Genomic DNA, 16,111 nt, shown 5'->3' on the forward strand with positions numbered 1-16,111 from the left:
TGACCCCTCTGGTGGACCTGGGCAAAGTAAATTGAAAGCCTTCTGGAAAGGATTCACCATTCTAGATGCCAGGGAGAACATTTTCGATTCATGGGAGGAGGAGGTCAAAATGTCAACATTAACAGAAGTTTGAAAGAAGTTGATTCTGACCCTCATGAATGACTTGAGGGGTACAGGGCTTTAGTGGAGGAAGACACTGCAGATGTGGTGGAAATAGCAAGAGAACTAGAATTAGAAGTGGAGCCTAAAGATCTGACTGAATTGCTGCAATCTCATGACAAAACTTGAACAGAGGGCCAGGCGTGGTGGCTCACGCCTGTAATCCCAGCACTTTGGGAGGCCAAGGCGGGTGGATCACAAGGTCAGGAGTTTGAGACCAGCCTGGCCAATATGGCAGAACCCCATCTCTACTAAAAATACAAAACTTAGCCAGGTGTAGTGGTATGCACCTGTAATCCCAGCTACTGGGGAGACTGAAGCAGGAGAATTGCTTGAACCCAGAAGGCTGAGGTTGCAGTGAGCTGAGATCGCACCACTGCACTCCAGCCTGGGTGACAGAGCAAGACTCTATCTCAAAAATAAACAAACAAACAAAAAAACTTGAACAGAGAAGGAATTGTGGATGGAATGGATGAGGAAAGAAAGTGGGTTCTTAAGGTGAAATTTACTCGTGATGAAGATGCTGTGAATATTGTTGAAATTATCACAAAGGATCTAGATTATTACAGAAACTTAGTTGATAAAGCAGTGACAGGATTTGAAAGGATTGAGTCCAATTTTGAAAGAAGTTCTGCAGGTAAAATGCTATCAAACAGTATCACATGCTACAGAAAAATCTTTCATGAAAGGAGGAGTCAATCAGTGTTGCAAACTTTGTTATTTTCTCATATTAAGAAATTGCCACAGCCACCTCAGCCTTCAGCAACTACCACCCTGATCAGCCAGCAGCTGTCAACATGGAAGCAAGATCCTTCACCAACAAAGAGATTACCACTCACTGAAGGTTCAGATGATCATTAACATTTTCTAGCAATAAGAGTTTTTTTAATTAATATATACAGATTTTTGAATAACGCACACTTAATAGACGACGGTATTGCGTAAAAATAACTTTAGTACACACGAGGAGACCAAAATAATCACACGTCTCACTTTATTGGGCTATTTGCTTTATCGCTGTGGTCTGGAACTGAACTTGCAGTACCTCCGAGGTATGCCTGTATAACAGAAAAAGTGGCCAAATCAAATACATTTGAGAAACACTACAAGTAAAATAGTAGAGATTAAAAGTATGTGCTACTCTCAGAGGTCCTAAACGTTTCTGTAGAAGTATGTTTAGCTGTTTTCAAACCACTGTTTAAGTTTTACTTAGACAAACAGGCTAGTATATCTCTTAGGAAACCAGCTTGGAAAACACGTCAGGAAGCTATTACTAACCACCATTGAGAGAACAAGAATTACTCCATCAGTTAGGAGCCAATAGGATGGGCCAAAGGATAGTTTACTGTGATTAGATGGGAAGAACTAAGCTGATAGGCCTCAAATCAATGCTGCAGTGAAGATCTGGTGCATGACGGGACAGAGCAGGGAAGTAGGGTAGGTGGCTTGTGCTGGAGGGTTTCCCTCCATAAGGGCCCTGCCTGATTCACTGTTAAATCCCCAGGGCCTACATTGTACCAGGCACAGAATGAATGATCCAGCAATGGATGACTGAGGCAAGTTGCTTCCCATCTCTGTGCCCAGAGAGCCCAGGAGAGGATCCTGGATTGAGCCAATTGTCCCCCCTTCTGTCTGGGGAAGCTCCTTGCTGGTCTTAACTGGAAAGGTCTCCCATATCACACAGACATAGCTTCAGCCTGGTGGTGTATTCCTGGGAGGGTGGTAGGGAGCTCAGAACTCCAGGACTGGAGGAGAATTAGAAAGGAGGGAGATGAGACCCACAGTGATCTAATAACTCTGAGAGCTGGGGGCTGGAGGGAGCTCAAATCCTCAGCCTTGAAAAGTCTCTCTCTCTCTCTCTTTTTTTTTTGTTTCTGAAAACTTTTTTTTTTAATATACTTTAAGTTCTAGGGTGCATGTGCACAATGTGCAGGTTTGTTATACATGTACCATGTTGGTGTGCTGCACCCATTAACTTATCATTTACATTAGGTATTTCTCCTAATGCTATCCCTCCCCCCTGCCCCAACCCCACAACAGGCCCCAGTGTGTGATGTTCCCCACCCTGTGTGCAAGTGTTCTCATTGTTCGATTCCCACTTATGAGTGAGAACATGTTGTGTTTGTTTTTTTGTCCTTGAGATAGTTTGCTAAGAATGATGGTTTCCAGCTTCATCCATGTCCCTACAAAGGGCATGAACTCATCCTTTTTTATGTATGCATAGTATTCCATGGTGTATATGTGCCACATTTTCTTAATCCAGTCTGTCATTTTTGGACATTTGGGTTGGTTCCAAGTCTTTGCTATTGTGAATAGTGCCGCAATAAACATACGTGTGCATGTGTCTTTATAGCAGCATGATTTTTAATCCTTTGGGTATATACCCAGTAATGGGATGGCTGGGTCAAATGGTATTTCTAGTTCTAGATCCTTGAGGAATCGACACACTGTCTTCCACAATGGTTAAAGTAGTTTACAGTCCCATCAACAGTGTAAAAGTGTTCCTATTTCTCCACATCCTCTCCAGCACCTGTTGTTTCCTGACTTTTTAATGATTGTCATTCTAACTGGTGTGAGATGGTATCTCATTGTGGTTTTGATTTGCATTTCTCTGATGGCCATTGATGATGAGCATTTTTTCATGTTTCTGTTGGCTGCAGTCTCAAAAAACACAGTCTTTTGAGAAGTGTTTCTTCATATCCTTTGCCCACTTTTTGATAGGGTTGTTCAATATTTTTCTTGTAAATTTGTTTAAGTTCTTTGTAGATTCTGGATATTAGCCCTTTGTCAGATGGGTAGATTGCAAAAATTTTCTCCCATTCTGTAGGTTGCCTGTTCACTCTGATGGTAGTTTCTTTTGCTGTGCAGAAGCTCTTTAGTTTAATTAGATCCTATTTGTCAATTTTGGCTTTTGTTGCCATTGCTTTTGGTGTTTTAGTCATGAAATCCTTGCCCATGCCTATGTCCTGAATGCTATTGCCTAGGTTTTCTTCTAGGGTTTTTATGGTTTTAGGTCGAACATTTAAGTCTTTAATCCATCTTGAATTAATTTTTGTATAAGGTGTAAGGAAGGGATCCAGTTTCAGCTTTCTACATATGGCTAGCCAGTTTTCCCACCACCATTTATTAAATAGGGAATCCTTTCCCCTTTCTTGTTTTTTTCAGTTTTGTCAAAGATCAGATGGTTGTAGATATGTGGTATTATTTCCGAGGGCTCTGTTCTGTTTCCTTGGTCTGTATCTCTTAGTACCAGTACCATGCTGTTTTGGTTACTGTAGGCTTGTAGTATAGTTTGAAATCAGGTAGCATGATGCCTCCAGCTTTTTTCTTATATGTATAGAAGAGGCACAAAGAGTGCAGTTGATGAGCTGCCAAAATTCACAGACTGCACTCTCTGCTTGTAATATTAATTGGAGTCTGGGTGTGGTACTTGATTTTTAAAAATACCTTTGGATCCCTTGCAATGCCAGAGTCTTCAAATAGATAATGAAAAGGGATGGTATAATCAGAGGACTGGACATGAAGCTCAACAAGGAGCTTGAGCAGGAAGCAGGAAGTATGAAAGGTGCAAGGCATTGAGTGTTGCCCCTGTAGGAAGGGGGAAGGGAATGGACAGAGATGTGTTGTATCCTTTGTACCAGATACTTTCCCTTCACCATCCCATCTGTTCTTCATCACAATGGTAGGAAATGGTCATCACCCCCATTTCATAGATGGGAATATCTGAGTCCTGAGAAACTAAGTAACCACAGTAGGATCCCACACACAGCACCTGGCTAGGTACTGGAACCTAATGCTGTCTGAATTAAGCATCTGTCCTCTGTTTTGGATACCCATTGTCTATAGGAGTAAATGCCTGGCATCATTTTCTCTTGGGGAAAGGTCCCTCCCACCTCTCCTTCATGTTATCAGACACATGGTGTCTGATCAGACATAAGAACCATGAAATTTGTTGAAAGTTTGGCCTGCTGGGCAGCTGTTTGGGGATCACTGGAGCTAAGAAGTATTTGTAGCAGACAGTGAATCCATGGGAAAGCTTTTTAAATAGTATGTGGAGCTTTTTCTAAGTCTGGATGGTGTGCACTGATCCACTGCCATTATGGCTCTGTGCTGGATGCCCCATCTGTGAATCTCTTCTTCCTAGGCCAATCATTTGTTAAATACTGCTCCCTGAGAAATCAGCACTTTTCCAAAACCCAGAAAGAAAGAAAGTCTTGAATAAATAAGGGCAAAATATGTCATAGTTTTTCAAACTAGCTTCCATATTAAAATTTACCTGATTTATTTTCATTCCTGGATGAAGAGAGGCATGAATGTTTCACAGCTGCTACCCAAATGTTCCAGAAATACCACTTAGGACCACAATTCCAGCATCTCCCTGATAAAAATTTGAACAAATTGGTTGATCAAAAATCCAAAATAAATTTGTGGTTTACTTTCTTCTCAGAGAAACTGGGTTTCAGAGAAAGAGAGATATGATTTCAAATTCCAGGTCTGCTTTTGACTAGTTGTGTGACTTTGGGTGAGTTAATTAAATTCTCTGCTTTGTCAAAGCAAGATGGGGATAAAATGGTAATGATCATATTTGCACAACAGTATATTCTTCTGAAGGTGAAATAAGCACTATTTCACTATAGCAATCAATGAATGTTAGCTGTTTTTATCAGTAGAATCTTCCTGGTCCATAATAGACACTGGGTAAGAATGTGTAGAATAAATGAATGAATGAATTGAAACTCACTTAGGTGCTCACTGAACAAATGAATAAATCAGTCCCAGGTTCTAATCTTAAGGCAACTATTAACCAACTAATTACTGTTGGTTTTAACCTCCCCAGATTAAGCGTAAGGTGAAATAGTGTAACTATTTTTAGCAAATTTCTTTATCAATAACAGGTACTCAAATGTTGGCTTTCATTCTATTTTCTCCAATCTCAGCTCACTTATCCTGGTAGAGAATCTAGGAAGTAGATAGCAGACTATAAAAATTACATGCTGTTAAACAGTAACAATCAACAGCTCTAGATCTTTACTGTGCTAGAGTTTTGGCAAAAGAGTTAGCATGTAACTCCTAGATTTGGAATAAACATCTATAGTGAAGTAAAAATCCAACTGAAACACTCAGATCCTGTTTGTTTCTGGGAGAAAATTGTGTCTTATTATATACCAACTACTGTGCTATTCTCTCCAGAAAATGATTGGTTAAATTAGGTGGCCAGGGAGTAAGAACTGAATAGATCCAGGAAAACAGCTGTGTCTGGTTGGTGGCAGCACGCTTCCAGCTCTCGCTGATTCATTTCTCTGGCAGTTTTTACTTAAGAGAACCATCCATAATGCATGGCTGCAGGACTATATAGAAGGCAAATCACCCAAACGGTGAGCATTACAAGCATTGCACATTTCCTTTTCCAATTCTGGGAAAGTGCATGAGGAGCTACCTATAATTTTTCTAGCAGGAGCATGAAAGCAAGAGAATTGTAGCTATTCAAACAAACATGGAAAAGTGGGGATGACTGATGTGCATTTTGGGGCCATCTTCACCATCCTTCCGATAAGAATTAGTTATTCATTTAGTCTGCAAACATTGGCTGAACTTCTATGTGTCAGGCACAAGGCTAAGTACTGGGTATTCAGAGGGCAGCTAGAGTCCCATGATTCCTACTGTCACAGAGCTTGCAGCCTAATGAATCTAATAAACACATCACTAAATAAATGAATATGTATTTTCAATTTAACAAAAATGCTGTGAGGATAGAAAACAGTGAGAATGTGCTTAGAGGTGCAAGCAGAGTTCTGCCTGTAGAGTTCACATTTGAGCTGAGCCTACAAGATGAGGAGTCAGCTTTATAAAAAAGCTAAGACAAGGACACCCCGTCAAAACCATGTGCACAGTTTCTGGAAGGGAAAAAGCTTGGCTTGCTCTGGAAACTAAAAGGAAGCCAATGAGACTAAAGCAAAGCAAACAAGAGAAAGTTGCATAAAAGGGAAGCGGGGAGAGAAAATCGGGGGGTAGGTAGGGATGTACAGAATGTAGCTTTTATTCTAAAGTCCACATGAAACCACCTAGAGGTTTGACTCAGGGGAAAGGCGTAATCAGATTTACAACTTAGAATGATCACTCTAGTTGCTTGGTGGAGAAAGACCGGTGTAGGGAGGGCAAAAGAAGATCCGCAGCTAATTAGTAGACATTTTAATATTCCAGGCATAGAACGATGGTGGGGGTTGGCAAGGGGGGGAGGGAGGTAGGAACATGATGCCAGCAGTGACATTACTGGTGAAAAGAAGAGTGAGGGATACCCAGTGGAGCTGGAAATGACTTGGGGGATGTGAGGGTGACTAAGAGAGTTTAAATGGACTGGATGTATGGGATGCCACTTACTGGGATGGGAAATACTGGGGGAGAAGCAGAGGACAATTCAAACTTTCTGTGGGGTCCTTGAGAAATTTTACTTATCTTTATAGAATGAAACACACTACACTTTGCTTTATTATCTACCTGACTGCCTTCCTTGTCAGCTCTTGAGCCCCTTTGGGAAAGAAGCACAGGACTTGAGAGCAGGGGCTTTTAACTCACAGAGAACAGCTGCAATCTGTACTCTGTCACTTACAGAGTTTACTTAACCTTATAGAGCCTAGGTTTCTCATTTTGTAAATAGATTCTGAGAACACCTATCTTAAGGGTCATTGAATTAAACAAAATGTTACAGAACATGTCCAGTGCTAGTATGCAATCAATGAATGTTAGCTGTTTTTATCAGTAGAATCTTCTGTAGTCCTGGTCCATAATAGACACTGGGTAAGAATGTGTAGAATAAATGAATTAATGAATTGAATCTCACTTAGGTGCTCACTGAACAAATGGGTAAATCAGTCCCAGATTCTAATCTGAAGCCAACTATTAACCAACTAATTACTGTTGGTTTTAACCTACCCAGATTAAGCATAAGCTGGGTTTCCTCATCTGTAAAATAAGGCAGAGGTGTGTGAAGGAAGGGCAGAAGTGTGTTAGACCTAGTGGTTTCTTAAGAAGCTTCTAGGCCGGGCGCGGTGGCTCACGCTTGTAATCCCAGCACTTTGGGAGGCCGAGGCGGGCGGATCACGAGGTCAGGAGATCGAGACCACGGTGAAACCCCGTCTCTACTGAAAAAATACAAAAAAATTAGCAAGACTCCGTCTCAAAAAAAAAAAGAAGCTTCTAAGTGTAAACTTCTAATAGTCATAGATTTTTTAAAAATACACTTATTCAATAAACTATTAAAGGGTAATTAATAATTCATTAAATTATTTGCTTTTCATTTGATGCTTATAACACTGGACTGGTGGCTTGCTAACACAATTCTTAGTTTATAGGTGAGAAAATTGAGGTTAAATGGCATGTCCACGGTCAGTATTTGAATTCAAGCCGTATACACAAATTATGATCCTTTTTCCACCACTCTCCATGGCTTCTCGGACTAGGTGGTAATCTTCAGATGCAAACAAGAAGAGTTTATTTCAACAGCCATATTGAAACCAACCACTTATAAATGTTGAGTCATCTTCAGCTTAATATCTATTCTAGAAAAGAATACAAATGGAGTTTCAGAGCTATAAGCACTCCAACAGACAAGCAACACTTCCAGCATGCACTTACTTAGTTCTTCATATTTCTATTATGCTGTTTAATGGAAACATAATGTAAGCTCATATGTTATTTTAAATTTTTATTAGTCACATTAAATAATTAAAAAGAAACATGAAATTAATTTTAATATTACATTTTATTTAACCCCATATATCCACAAATAATTTTAATATGTAACCAATGTAAACATTATTTAGATATTTTACAGTCTTTCTCATTCTAAGTCTTCAAAATCCACTGTGTATTTTACATTTATAGCACATTCCAATTCAGCCTAGCCACATGTGGCTATTGGCTACTATGTTGAACAGCACAGAATATACAAGTAGTACAATCACACAATGTTGTATTTCCCTGAAGATTAAGGCTCAATAAGAGAATGGTGTTATAGTGTTACAGAATGGTTGGGTTGTAAGATGCATCATTTAATGGATTAAAAATATGGCTGTATTTCTTAAAAAGATCAATCCAGTTAGTCAAACTTCGTATTTTAATTGAGGTAGAATGCATTACACGAAGAACATCTTCATTTAGAAAATATTTAAAACATTAGGAACATAGCACTGTGTATAATAACTCTCAGCATAGGTATCTCCCTGCAAAAAAGATCCATAGACATACTCATATATATATATATATATGTATATATCTGTATATACATCTGAAAGAATTTCCAAGAAACTGGTCTCAGTGGCTGACTTTGGAAAAGAAGACAGGTCTAAAGAACTGGAATGCAGAGCTTTTTTTAATTAAATGTGCTTTTATTCTGTTTGAACTTTTTACCAGAATTTTCAACAGGAAAGAGTTATAAGAAGTTACTTTTTCAATGTAATAATTATGATATAACAAAACTACATGTTTAGCAAAAATAACTGTCAAAAAACATAAACATGCATCAGAGAGAAGGAAAATTCCATTGGCGTTTCACTTTTTATTTTTCTCAGCAGGGCCCTTTCATCAGACAGAAAGTTAGAAATTGCAGTGGCATGTTATCCAAGGTTACAATCAACATATAAACCCAAGAAGGGTTCACCATGTCACTGTAGCATAGGAGACAGACACAGTGTGTCTAAAAGTTCCTGTGGATTTGATGGGATTTGCAGCCCTGCATCACCCATGGGATCAGGCTGTCGAGCAACCAGAGAAAATCAATAAAGACGCCTTAACTTATACTCAGAATGGCCGAGCATGTTTGACATGTTCCCGGCCACCTGGCCCGAATCATATTTTGGCAGATAGTGATCATGTCATTCCACTGGCTCTAGATTGATCAAGTCCTTTCTTTTTTGGGAGTGACATGGTTTGGTGTAGTGTTTGCTTCCCAAAGTGAATCTACTAAACACTAATTCCAGGAGGTACTCTTTTAAAAATTAATGTAAGTTTTTGCTCTCCTTACCTGTTACTGTCTTGGAAAATGAAAAATCAACAACATTATATTCATGACACAGAGAAGTACTATACAGAGTATATCCCCTTTATGTTGTTTAGTACAGTATTTGCCAAGCCTGCGGGATCAAGTAACTTTTAGTTTCTTTGGGACACTCTGAATTGGCATACCTGGGCATACCTTGGGAAACTCCAATGTGATTGTAAATGTACCTTGCCCTACCACTTACCATTTATGTGGTCTTGGCCCAGTGACTTAATTTTCTGAAGCCTCCTTTTAAAAATGAAGCTAAGACATCTATCTCAGAAATGAGGATGAAATTAGTTTAACAAAACAGTCTATGAAGGGCCTCCATGATGGCCAGCACATGAGAGGCACAGAAGAGAAGCTCAGTTGTCGTGAATTCGATTCTTTTACACACTCCTGCCCTTCTCTGTTCCTCTTTGTCATTAGGCAAACTCTCACAGACAGGATGTGATCTATAGAAAGGAATAATGCTACTTAGAAATATAACTATTAGAAAATGGGAAGACCTTTTTTCTTTACTATGGCATGCATTCCAGTAAGGCTAAGATATTAAGGGGTGTGGATAAAGCAGAAAATGAAAATGGACTAAAAAATATCAACTATTCATGTACATGTTGCTTTAATTAGGTTTCCAGCAAAAATGAATATTTTGTCCTATAGAGAGAAACTCTTTAAAGTAGGTCCAGGAACTTTTGTTGCTGAAGGATGGTGGAGAAGCAAAGAACAATCTTCGATCTCCAGTGTCTCAACTTTGGTTTTATCTCTCTTATCTAGAAGGGTCCTGCCTGAGTTTTCCTGTGAATGGAAAGTTCTGTTGCTAAAAAAACTATTTTGAGAACCTAATATCAAGTAAAAAAGTCTTATAAATTTTAGGGTCTGTATGTATTCATACATTCATTCAATCATTCAACAAACTCTTTTAGTGTCTACTACACACAATGGTGAGCAAAATAAATTAATCAATTACTTAATCTGCCATAAGAAGTTAGGAGCTAAGAATTAAAGATGTATCTGTCACTGTCTTAGCATTTTTTAAGTTCAGACTGGAAACTGCCCCAAGTCAACTAATATTTGACAGGTATTTAGCAAGATCCTGTTACGTGTAAGGTAATAGGTAAAGCAACATCACAGGTAGGTGCTGGAAATGCAACAATGAATAGCAACTCTGCTCTCAGACAATCACAAATCAATACTTTGCTTCTTGATCTCAAGGATGGTGGACTTTTGACCTCCTCTTATGCTTCCAGTTGTAGTGAGGGGGGAAATATCAAGTGGGACTCATCTTCCATATTTCTTATTATCCCCCCTTCCCCCAAAACAACAACAACAACAACAGATTCCTTCTATACAGTTTAAGGAAACTCCATGAAGAAAAATAACAGCAATATAATAGTTCTTGGGTGGCTAAATCACAACTCATGGGCTATTTGTAGACCCAAGAGGACTATTCAGTATGAACCTCATTCCTAAGAGTGGAACAATATTTCAAATGCAAAGCCTTCTTGGAGGGGAAGCTACAAGTTTTTATTTATAATATCTGTACTTTAATGCAGAATTCTTAGAGCAGAGTTTCTTATAATGTGTTTCATGGGTCACCTATATTACAGCCACCTGGGGAGCTTGTTAAAAATGCAGATTCCTGAGTTTTATCCCAGACCTTCATAATGAGAACCTGCAGACTCTAGAATTCAGAAATTATAATAAGGACTCTAGGTGAGTCTCAGGTACACTAATGTTTCAGAAACAACATTTCAGAAATATTTTAATGGGTAACCAATCTAACTTTGTAATGTATGTATTCATTCATTGTGTTATGAGTAGGCAATATTAATGAACTCCACCTAAAAAAAAAGACAAAGAAAACCTCATCAATATACTGTTAACCAAGTTATTTTGACCTGCCACCTACTAAGGAGTCTCTCTCTACATCTCTACATACCAGTATTCTATTCTAACCAAAATCAAAGTGACGGCTTGATAACAAACATCCTTGTTTCCCCTTGTTAAAACAGTCCAGGCATTCAATAAAGTTAACAAAACAACAGCTGTGTCCGGACACCCAGCAACTCCACCCGCGAATTCTTCCTGAAGCATCCAGGAAGTCTTTGGGGGTACCTCACATGTGTCCTCATGTTGTTCCTATGTGGCCTCTTCTCCCTCAGATTTGCAGTACTATTGCTCTGACACTGTCACTGGTGCATTTGGGGACTTCTACCCCTCTACTACTGATAGAGGCAGCTCTCCAAGATGCTGTAGTTTTCTGCTCTCAACTTCCCGAACCCAGAGCTCAATTTGGTTCCACTTTCATGCTTCAGGTTCCAGCAGTCCACCCTGCCAGCGAGGAATCCCTTCTCTTGCTAGCCTTGTGTTGTCCTCTGCATCTGAGGCTTTCAACAGGTTCGCCTTTTACCCTCCATGTCTTGTGAGAGATTGAAATGTGGTTCTCATTTGGTCATATCTTCCTGTCCAAAGAAATTGGTTACAAGTCATTCAGGGTAGAGTTGAGGACGTTGGGCAGGAGGCTGATGACACTGCAGTTGATCATTTTTCTGACAAAGGTCCTTCAACCTCCTGTGAAGCTTGTTGACCTCCACATACTTGCTGATGGGCTGAGGGTACTTTTTTTTTTCCATAGGAGTTTTAAAGGAATGCTTTCATTAGGTTAAAAGTGTCAGGGACATAGGGGCTTTCAGTCTTCCTGCTCTGCCACCTACAGCTCGTTGGCTTACAATAATGGGGAAGTATTAAAATACTTACTAGTTACCCACAATCTATAGTGTCTGTCTTCTTAATCAATTTTTAACTACCCCTACTTTTCTTGGTAAAAATATAAAAAATACAACTAAGAACATTCAATAGCTCTTCAGAAGTGTATATGTAACGTAAACGGTTGATAATAAAACAATTGAGATTTAAACAGAACATTGATGTTTGCTATCTTCTAGAGTTTGTGAATCTTTTCAGTTCTAGCTAATCAAAACTCTCTTACCTTTCCATAACAATCCAAGACTTCAATGGTATAAGTAGCATGAGCCACAGACCACAGTTCCATTTCAAACTAAAAGTGCCATAGAATTAAAAAAAAGAAAAGAAGGAAGAAGAGAGGGAGGGAGAGAGGGAAGAAAAAGGAACAACTGCAACCAACCATTAAAGTTAATTAGAACAAAGTGTCAGAAATAGAAATCTGAAGATTTCCTTGATGTTTACTTTAAAACCCACTTTCCCCAAAGCTTCCATGTGCTTTTTTATTTGGTTTTATTTCTCGGACTTGGGATCGCAGCAGCAGATGTGGGAGCAAAAATGAAATCAGAAGGACTTTGGTACTCTGGAGTAAATTGCTCTCCACTGCATTAGTGAGAGGGAATAGATTGTAGCTAGGATAAGAGCAGCGTAAATACTTTTAAGTGTGCAGTAGCACACAGCATCGATTTGAATGACCTGGTAACTTGGCACCATCCCAGGCAATTATTCCCTAGGCAGGATTTATGTTGTGTGTCGTCAAAAAGCAGTCCAAACCTTAGATACAGATATATGTTTAGAAGTTGCTCTTCTCAATTGGAAAAGACCATTGGATCGCTTTGTTATAGAAATCAGAAATCATTTTATCTTTTTCTTTAAATTCAATAACCCTCAGTGGTATTAGGGAATGATTCACCTTTTCCCAGTCACTTAAACAGCCGTTTAAATCTTTTTGAAGATGCACATGCAGATTTATTTAAAAAGTATCTGAGGCCGGGCGCAGTGGCTCAAGCTTGTAATCCCAGCACTTTGGGAGGCCGAGGCGGGCGGATCACGAGGTCAGGAGATCGAGACCACGGTGAAACCCCGTCTCTACTAAAAATACAAAAAAAATTAGCCGGGTGTGGTGGTGGGCGCCTGTAGTCCCAGCTACTCGGAGAGGCTGAGGCAGGAGAATGGTATGAACCCGCGAAGCGGAGCTTGCAGTGAGCCAAGATTGCGCCACTGCACTCCAGCCTGGGCGACAGAGCGAGACACCGTCTCAAAAAAAAAAAAAAGTATCTGAAAATGATGACAAAAGTTTATCATTACAAATATATGAATGATGCAACAAAAAATCCTACACTTTTATATTTGAAAGTATCCTTTATATACATCTAAAACTATTGCTGGGCTTTTAATAAAACTGAAGAAGAAATTAAAATATATTAGGTTTTTTTTTCCTCACTCCCACTTCTTTCGGGGGAAGCAGCAAGGCTCAGATTCACATAAAGAACCACATGTTAATGTCATAGCCTCAGATTGTCTGGATAAATGCCAAGGAGCACATCAGAGTTAGTAATGAACCTTCTATTGACAACTCAGTCAGCCTTTTGACATTCATTTTATGGCTCCCCACTCTGCCTGACATTATATTTTAGGACTATAGTTGGGATGCTGAGCACAATGGTTTGCGCTTGCTTTCTAATCTCAGGTACTCAGACATGCACTGGTAGATTCTTCTTCTCAGTGCAGAGCAATACATCTCATGAACCTGCGGTTTAAACTTGGCTGTAATTTTGGTGACAGAGCTGCCATTCAAGGGCTGATCTCTTTCATTTGCTGTATATATCTCTCACTTACAACTTTCCAAAGCAGAGCCAGATACCTGAGCCATCCTCAGGTAGAACTCTGAGCTAATATATAAAATCTAAATTTAGGCCGGGCATGGTGGCTCACACCTGTAATCTCAGCACTTTGGGAGGCTGAGGCGGACGGATCACGAGGTCATGGGATCAAGACTATCCTGGCTAACATGGTGAAACCCCGTCTTTACTAAAAATACAAACATATATATTAGCTGGGCACAGTGGTGGGTGCCTGTAGTCCCAGCTACTCGGGAGGCTGAGGCAGGAGAATGGTGTGAGCCCAGGAGGTGGAGCTTGCAGTGAGCAGAGATCGCACCACTGCACTCCAGCCTGGGCAACAGAGTGAGACTCTGTCTCAAAAAAGAAAATCTAAATTTATACATGCATTCTAGGTTATAGTATGAGAAAGAGAATGCCAGGCTCTAATATTTCATCCCCAGCAACTTTTTTTTGTCACTGTTGCCTACCACCCTTTTGGTTTTCCCGAAAACCCATTTTATGAGCAAGTCCCCTCTGAACGCTCCTCCATCTTATTTTGTTAATTGTAATTTGATAAACTGATTTCTCTCTCCATTTTTCCTCCTTCCTGGGAGTGAGACACTCTAAAACCAGGAGAGCAAAAAGAGGAATTTGCTCAAATCACATGAGGAAAGAAGCAGAAACTCCAGCTATGCAAAGAAGGGCTTTATTTTGACAGCATAAAACTGTTCCATTGTCTTTCCAATCCTCCATTTACAGGATCTTAAGTACTTCTCTCTCCTACATACCCCAAAAGTAACCACTAACTTGTCCTAGAGACTTGAGAAGATAAGCAAGGCCCCAGGGAAAGAAATATAGAAGGGTCAAATAGACAATGGCTATACAAAGAGGGTTTTGAATTCCTAGTGACTCAGGGTGGAAGTGGAGGGCAACCCTGAGATATGAGAAGCTACTCAAAAACTCTAACCTCTGGACATTTATTGAATCAAAAGTAAAGAATAATTTGTATATCCTTGGTTTTCTATGTGATACCTGACGAAGAATAAGCATGTTTAGAAACACCTCTTGTCCACTAGTAAAGACTAACCCTGGGCTTATTCTAAATTGACTCCAAGCTTCTTCATACTGACAGGTGGCCAGAAAGGGCTTGTAGAAAAAATGAAATCACAAAAGAGGCCTCTCTCTCTCTTTCACTCTTTCTTCCCCTTAAATACACAGATCAATTTTTGCATGAAGCTATTTCATTAACTCCATTGATCCTCTCAATAGATGAAGTTCAGATAATTTATGACTTGTCTACACCCATGGAATGTGCTGGGACAGGTCATCAGAATCAGATTTCTCAATTTGATTACAATACACTGCTTGGGTGGCACCTACAAATTAGGAATTCAGAACAATCTGAGAAGGTCCTTGCCTATATGGCTACATATATAAAGATCCCTGGACATGGGAAGGGCAGCCTTGAAACTCCAGATCTCACCTGAGTCTTGGTTTGCTCAACTTGGCAAACCCAGTTTCCTCGCACCCATGGCATTAACTCTACTAATTTATTTTCTATGGTAATATGAATTTTAGGAAATGAGAAGTTTAATCAGAAGAAAATTTGAGATCATGTCCTGAACAGTTATGATAGTGTTGATATTTGACTCTAACATCTCATTGCCTCATATGCGACTTTTCTGCCACAGTTGTTTTTCCATGGACAGTAAAGTAGGCTCATAAACCAAAAAATAAAACAAGGAATTATGGGCTTTTAAAGTTAGTGGTAATCTTAGAGATCATCTGGTCGAAACCTTTATTTTACAGAAAAGAAACAGGCCCAGAGCTTACATGCTTTCATTCATTTACACTTATTCATTGAATTCCTACTGAATACATGAGACTGTTGTAGATAATGGGGATAAAGATGTAAGCAAAATACACCGTTTCTGTCCTTGTGACATTTACATTTAATCGAAGAGTGAAGATGGGTGTGTGTGTATTTGAGTGGAATGTCAGGTAGTGATAGGTGCTAGGAAAACAAGAGTATGGTAAAGAAACAGTAATAGGATTGGAAGTAGGAGCTCTTCTGGATATAATGGCAAACCCTCTAAGGGAGTTTGAGCAGATGCCTGACTTATGTGATGGACAAGCACCATGACTAAGTCAAGGGAGAAGTTCCAGGCAGAGGAAACAGTAAGTGTGGAGACTGAGTGAGAAGAGGCTATTCCTGTTTGAGAGACAGCAGGAAGTGTGGTTGGAACACTGTGAGCAAGAGGGAAAGCATGTGAAATGAGATCAGAGAAGTATCCAGGGTTCAATTATGTAAGTCCTCCAAGGCCAGAATAAAAAACTTGAAATCTATTCT

This window comes from Nomascus leucogenys, chromosome 1a (assembly GCF_006542625.1).
Source record: "Nomascus leucogenys isolate Asia chromosome 1a, Asia_NLE_v1, whole genome shotgun sequence".
Taxonomy (NCBI): Eukaryota; Metazoa; Chordata; class Mammalia; order Primates; family Hylobatidae; genus Nomascus; species Nomascus leucogenys.